The following is a 7,231-nucleotide window of genomic DNA, read 5'->3' as shown; positions in this document are numbered from 1 at the left end:
CAGCCAGCTTGGTGGCCTATGTTCTCACAATGGCTTTTCTCCAGGGGTAGCAGAAGTGATTAGCACAGCTCCCCAGTTAGACTGTACCCACTTGGCAGCCTCGGTAGACACAGTTTCTTTCTCAAGACATCCAGCAAAAATCTTTCCAGATTCCAGTGACTCAGCCCAGTGTGGTCCCAACTATCTACCCACTAGGCAAATCCAAGAGACGAAATCGTCACCTTCTGTTTACAGATGCTGTGTCTGCTCTTACACCCAGCCGGGCAGGTCTATGCCATCCAAGCCCATTGTGTGGATGTGGTGGGGATGAAGGAAAATCAACGTGCTGCATGGGTGGTGAGCAGTAAGAACAGCAAGATGTTTGCACAGTGGACTCTGGCGCTATAGGCATCTCAACAGCAAAACCCCAGCTATCCCTGTTCACTTCTTAAGGGAACTGGTACAAAAGAGGAAAAGAAAAATGGCGTTGCTTCTGATCTGATGAAAGAGTGGAGAGAGAAAGAAAGAAAAAAAACCCCCGTGGCTTAGAGGTCCTTGGTAGTGAGTGAAGAATGAGAAGGAAATGGAAAGATGCCTGGGATGTAAATGTAATGGACAATAGAACTAATTAAGGAGGAAGCACTTCCTCTAGCTCGTTTGTCAGTGGGGCCTGTGAGGAACAAGAGCCGTCCCTTCCCTGGGACCTCAGCTGCTCACTGCCTTTCCAGCCACCTCCTGGGGAAGAATGAAGCCTTAACAACCAGCACGGGCCCAGGGCTGGCCTCCACCCAAGCCTGAACAGTACCCCCATTGAGGGACCGCAGGGCCAATCCTGGATGCTTCTCCCTTCTCCCACTCCCCCTCAATGGGCCATTTGTGGGATTAACAAGGACTGGGAGACTCACTGCCTATCTCCTCCGAGGCCACAACAGCTGCAGGATTCCTCGGGAACTCCTCAGGGCCCCACATATCCTTGCAAAGAGACTATTGGGAGGGTTGCCGGCTTCTGAAAGGGGGTCTCCTGGGGCCTGTTAGATGACTGGGGGGGGGGGTGCTCCTCAGTTTGTTCCTTCCTTCCGGGCCTCTCTTCCATCTCCTGAAGCAGCCACTCTTCATCCCAGAAGCATTTGGTTTCCTGTCTTCTCCCAGCTCAGACACCCTGCCTGTCCCACTCTCCTCGCTAGTGAGACAAGAGAAAGAAGGACGAATCTTTCTCAAAGTTGAGATCACAGCTATGCAACCGTAGCCAAGTATTCCGTAACCATTGCCAAGTATTCTATCTTTGTTGTTTACTTCTGTTGAAATAAAATGGACTCAGAAAGAGTCCACGTGCCCACCTACAAAGAGGACTAACAGACACGGATGTACCCTTGCTCCTGTGCCCTTTGGGGAAAATTCTGGTCACCCACAGGAAACAGACCAGCATAGTTTCCAGAGCAGACACAGGTGAGCGCAAACCATCCCGGACTTTTGGCTTCCGTGGGATACAGAGATATCTTTGTGTTTTCCTTCAAAAGATTCAAGTTAATCCCCTGGCTCGGTGTCTCCTTAAGACCTTGTTACAGATGAAATCCATGGGAGACAGCATGGTCTACAGGAGTAGAGCTGGGGAGATAGAGGACGGCTCAGTTAGTAGAGTGCCTCATGTGGCCCCGCCCTCCCCGGAACCTACACACAGTCTGAGAGGAGCAGCACAGGCCTCCAATCCCAGCACGAGGGAGGAGGAGACAAGCACAGGGCAGCCAGCCTAACTAAATCAATGAGGTCTGGTTCCACAGTGGGATCTTGTCTCTAGAAGTAAGGAGGAGGAGTGCAAAGTGATGGAGGAAGAATCTAGACATAACCTCTGACCTCATGCACACACACACACACACACACACACACACACACACACACACACAGAGACACATGTCTAAAAACACAAGATACACACACACACAAATGTCTACAAACACACACACACACACACACACACACACATTTATTTGGTAAAGATTTACTAAGGCAAAACAGCCCTGGATTCCAGATGCAGAGTCCGTACAGCCTCGTCCACGTGACTGCCCAAATGTGAACTGAAGAGAGGCGACACTACACAACATGCTAAGCTGGACAAGGAAAAGTCCAGAAGGTCTCACCACTACACAAAGAACTGGAGGCAACTGAGGGCAACGGGCAGCATTATGCACACTGAGCATGTTACATTCAGGAATATGTGCATGTGCATGCACTTATAGAGTGTACAGTATACACTTAAACACATACCTATACAATTAGTGAAAAAAAGAGGCCATGAATCTGGAGATCAGGGAAAGCTATGTGGGAAGGTTTGGAGGGAAGGAGGAAATATTTTAATTATATTATAATCTCCAAAAACATATCTGACAAAAAAAAGTTATGATGTAGAAAGAAATATTTGTTTTAGCTTATCATTTTAGACAGTCCCGGGCCACTATGGCAGGTGTGGTGGCTAATTTTGGTTGTCAACTTGACAATATCTGGAATCTGAATGAAAGTTGAGCATGCTTGTGGGGGAGATTTTTTTTTTTAATGTCTGAAGTGGGAGGACCCAGCCTAAATCTGTGGTACATCTTCTATTGGCAACCCATACAAGGACGTGGAAGAGGGAAGCCTTTGCTTTTTGCCTGCTTGCCCTCACTCTTGCTGGCACGTTCACCTACCCTGTTTCTGAGTCATTAGTTCACTGACATTATAACCTATTTCTTCTGGCGTACACTGTAAACAGAAGACCTGCAGCTTTCTAGGAGCCATCTGGGACACTGGCAGCCGACTGGGACTGAGTAACTACTGGATCCAGCTGTTCTCTCCGGAGGCAGCTGTTGTGAGATCACCTGGACCTCAGCCTGTAAGCCACACTAGTACATCCATCCCCTTGAATATGAACATTCATTCCTTCAGTCAACTTTTTAGAGAACCCTTACGTCAGAGGAGCAAGCTAGCAGGGTGGTTCAGTCTGCAGGCCAGTGGCTGTTCACCTGGCAACAAACAGGAAAGAGGGGGGCAGGGGTTGCTGGCATGGTGGCGCATGCCTTTAATCCCAGCACTCGGGAGGCAGAGGCAGGCGGATCATTGTGAGTTCGAGGCCAGTTTGGTCTACAAAGAGAGCGAGAGAGAGAGAGAGAGAGAGAGAGAGACAGAGACAGAGACAGAGAGACAGAGACAGAGACAGAGAGACAGAGAGACAGTCCTCAAAGCAAAATCCTGTGAGATTATCCCTGCTTCAAACCATATCAGCTTCCCTGCCAGAAAGGCTGTGTCTGACCTTGGTGTCAGGGAGTCAAGAGGCTCTCTGCTGCTAGCCCGGTCATTTGTTTGTTTGTTTTGAGACAAGGTGTTGCTATGTAGCCCAGGCTGGTTCTGAATTCATAGTCTTCTTCTCTCCACTGGCCGACTTCCGGGGTTCGGGACATGAACAGTCATGGCCACTTTCTATGCCACATTTGAACAAATCTTACTCCATCAGAGAACTGGATCTTTCTATGCAATCACGCATGGAGCCTAGCCTTGCCCAAACACAAGACGAATTTCATTTGGTTCCATTAAACATTCAACCTTTCAGATAAAAAACATTTCCACACAAAAGACATTCCTGCCGCCGCCTCCTTCTCCTCCTCCTCCTCCTCCTGAACACTTTTAGTGCCAAATCATGAATCTTTCCATTTATCTCTGTGCCCCCCCAACCCCCCACTCTGGTTTCATAGATGCTATAGTTACATGTCTTTGTCACCTAGCTATTTCCAAACAGATTTGTTTATCTTGGACTCTTTAAAACATATGGAACTCAGCCAAGGCAAGATCGGGTTAAAGTACACACACCCTGGCTGTCCTTGGTAGAAGGATTCTCCTTGCTCCAGTGCACCCTAAGACCTCGCTCTCATCATGTGACACTGAACTCCCTTAGTGATAAAACTCGTGAGGTTTTTTTTCACATGAACTTCTGGTAAGCCAGTCAGTCAGCTGACATTTTTAAAACCTAAAGCCTAACATTTATTTCTCTTGTGACTCTAGTCTCTTGCCAGCCTGTCAATCTTACCTGTATGGGGGCTCTTTCAGGAACATTGGTAGGACTAGTTGATTCGCCCAAATGCCTGTAACCCACAAATACGTGGCCATGCCTTCTGGGTTTCATTTAAATTGTTCACAAGAATAGAGACAAAACTGGGAAGGAAACCAGCCGCACTGCACTGTCACGGTCAAACCTCCAGCCGTGTAATAGAAGGTAACAACCCAACACTGCAGAGCTCCATCCTGCTTCCCTACCCAGGAATGCAGTCCATAGGAAACATTTTATGGCTGGTCATAGGCTGTCGTTTGACACTTTGACATTTTGCAATATGACTTTTGTGTGGGAAGAGGACTCAGTGCTGTTTCCCATGCTGTACAGGATAAGACTCTATGGGCACAGAGGCCACAACTTTTCAACTTCTCTCATGCACTAGATAATCATCTTCTAACTTTTAAAAAACTCATCATCATCATCATCATCATCATCATCACCATCACCATCATCACCATCATCACCATCAAAGCAACCTTCTTACCAAATTCTACATACCCCGTTCTTTGATGGATTGCTATACCAAAGCCTTTCCAATCAGCGTGGCCATCAAATCCACACCAAAACTTTAATGCTACGCTTGCCCAGAATTCTCTACAGAGATAGGAAGCTTCCTTCTCGCAGGGAAAAGAAAGCGGTGTTCCAAGTCGTGTGCCTAAGCTAGCAGGAATCCGATATGCATCTTCTTTCTCACATGTGCTCATCATATGAGACTGGGCTCCCTCAGCCATAAAACTTGTGAGCCTTTTTTTTTTATTCAGCAAATCTGAATGTGAAGTCAAGGCAGCTCTCTGGGTGGGAATCGTCCAGTTTAAATACAGAAACCCCATTTGGCAAAGTCATGTGAAAGTTCAGGCTCATCTCCGTCAGATGTTTGGCCTCAGCCATTCCTCAGCGTCCTGACTAACAGAGGCTGAGTGTGGGCTGAAAAATGGACTGGACAATAACATGAAAATAAATTAGTTGATTATTTGGAGTTTAATGGAGGGGTAAATGTCACTTAATGTCATGCTCACATGCTTTAATACTCACACACCCACATAACACACACACACACACACACACACACACACACACACACACACACACTGGGGGGGGGGCGGGTAATAGAGGTTATGCATGCTAAATTTAGATTTTAAAGTATTATAATTATGGGATAAATGGTGCAAGGGGAAACCCAGGGAATTATATTACTTTAGGAGTTCAAGCCTAACACAGTGTTAATTCATTTCCATTCCATTGTATTCCATTACAAATAAGGCACCGGATCAGTGCACCTTGCCACATTTCAGCCTTATAAAATAAGTGCTTCCTAAAATGGGCAGGGTGACACAGCCTGTTGTCCCAGGAATTGGTGGCTGAAGTAGGACAATTGCTCTATCCCAGGAAATGAGACCCTGACTCAAACAAACAAACAAACAAAAACCCAAAAACAACAACAATAAAGAACAGCCCACCACCAACGAAAACATGAGAAGCCTTCCAGAGAGAGTTACCTTCTCTCGCTCTTTCTACACCCCTGTCCTAATTCGGACGCAGTGTTATCACTCATTTCCAGGAGCCGTTCTGGTAACGTATTACCTGCCTAATTCAGTTTCAATATCCATCACTCCCCGCATAATAGCTCTGCATTCATCTCCTGTATTTCTTCCTATAGTTTCCTGAGTTGTCCTGACTTTAGGCTCACCTATTCCTTTGATATATAAGGATAATTCTTTGAGCTGTAGGAAGTCTTGTGACTGTGTCAGTATTTCAGAGGCTCCGCTGTCGGATGCTTTTCCTGCGAGGCTGCCAGTGGCTCCACACTTCTCCCCCAAACCTCTTCTGATGCTTTTTTTTTAAATCAGTTTTGTCCCTGTTGGCCATGTTCTCAGCTTTCTCTCCTTCATATGTGCTCTATTCTTGCCTGCACAGTCTATAGGGCACCATGAGAAGAAGGCCATATTCCATGCGGCACCTCCCCTGGGGGCTCAGGAGAGGACTTGAGATGGAACGCAAAACCTCGGCGTCACTAAAGTTGCTAAAGTCCGTACATAAGGACTCTTCCTGCCCCAGGTGTAATGTCTCAGCTCCAAATGGACCCCTGATATTTGTTCCTTTTCTTCTTCCACCAAGAGGAAACTCAGTCTTTAAGAAGAGGGAGGAGGATGGGGGAGGGGGAAAAGGAGAAGGGGGAAAGAGAGAGGGGGAAAAAGAAGGATGGTAAATAATAATAATAATAATAATACCTACAAAAACTCAAAAATCCTGAAACACTGTTTTGCCTCTAGTCAGGCTTTTTAGCAGTGACTTAAAATTTGGGAAAGACATAAATAAATTAATGGCATGAGAGTACAAAATTGCTAGAATGTTTTTTTTTTAATCACGGTTCATCTTTATGACGTGGTGGCATTCAGTTCTTTGTTCTGCTCGCGTCTTTTTGAGATACAGTCTCAGGTGGCCCAGGATGACCTTGAACTTGCTTTGTAGCTGTGGATGACTTGGAACTTCGGATCGCCCCGCCTCCACCTTCCAAGCACTGAGGTTCCAGCTGGGTGGTTGAGGACGGGGGAGGGGGGGAGGGGGGGTGTCAATCCATCTGGAATCCAGAGGGGCAAGGAGCCCTTTGATGTGGTCCGCTCAGGTCTACCTTTGTGGCAAGACAGTAGGGGAGAGGCAGTAAGCGGAGCTGAAACCACAGACTAACGTATCTACCGTACCTTGACTGGCAGGCACCGCCCAGTATCTGCTGCCCAAGGGCCTCTCTTTTTCTTTAATGCTGCAAACACATAGAGGTCAAGGCTTCCACGAAAGACAGCAGAAAGTCACTCCTGCAAACCCCGCCTCCTCAAGGGTGTAGGGGTGAGGCTTCTCCAGGGCCTCTCCCTGTGCGTCCTGCCTGCCTCCGACATTTCCATGCCCTCTCACCAGCCCACAACCCTTCCATTCAGAGAGCCTCCTCTTCACCTTCTCTTCAACCTTCGTGAAGTCAAGGGATATGCTATGAAGTGGACCAATGACTGAAGGATGATGGGGGAGGGGGGAAGGGAAGGGGGAGGGGGAAGGGGGAAAAAGGCTGTTACAGGTATCTTTGTGTTCTCTACCACCACGAAGGAAGATCTATCTGATAGTCACCTCACCTTCTAGAAGCCCCCACCTTATTCTCTTGACAGCTTCCTTTAATGCCAATCCCTCTAA

The 7,231-nt window shown here is 47.2% G+C and overlaps 1 long non-coding RNA gene across 2 annotated transcripts; it reads right to left on the bottom strand.

Moving 5' to 3' along the window:
- Positions 1-325: 325 nt before the first annotated feature.
- On the bottom strand, positions 326-6,979 carry LOC311608100. Of its 2 annotated transcripts, none has more exons than XR_014782831.1 (3): positions 6,749-6,979; positions 5,742-6,175; positions 326-1,584 (listed from the first exon to the last, which is right to left on the bottom strand). It is a non-coding gene; the product is annotated as an uncharacterized lncRNA (long non-coding RNA). The 2 variants fall into 2 exon arrangements; XR_014782832.1 differs by having other exon boundaries at positions 5,742-6,181; positions 6,754-6,979.
- Between the last annotated feature and the right edge of the window lie 252 nt (positions 6,980-7,231).

The sequence above is a fragment of the Acomys minous genome, assembly GCF_964271855.1.
Source record: "Acomys minous genome assembly, chromosome: 11".
In the NCBI taxonomy this organism is placed as follows: domain Eukaryota; kingdom Metazoa; phylum Chordata; class Mammalia; order Rodentia; family Muridae; genus Acomys; species Acomys minous.
Note: the sequence above shows the minus strand (reverse complement) of the source record. Positions and strands in the feature narration are given on the sequence as shown.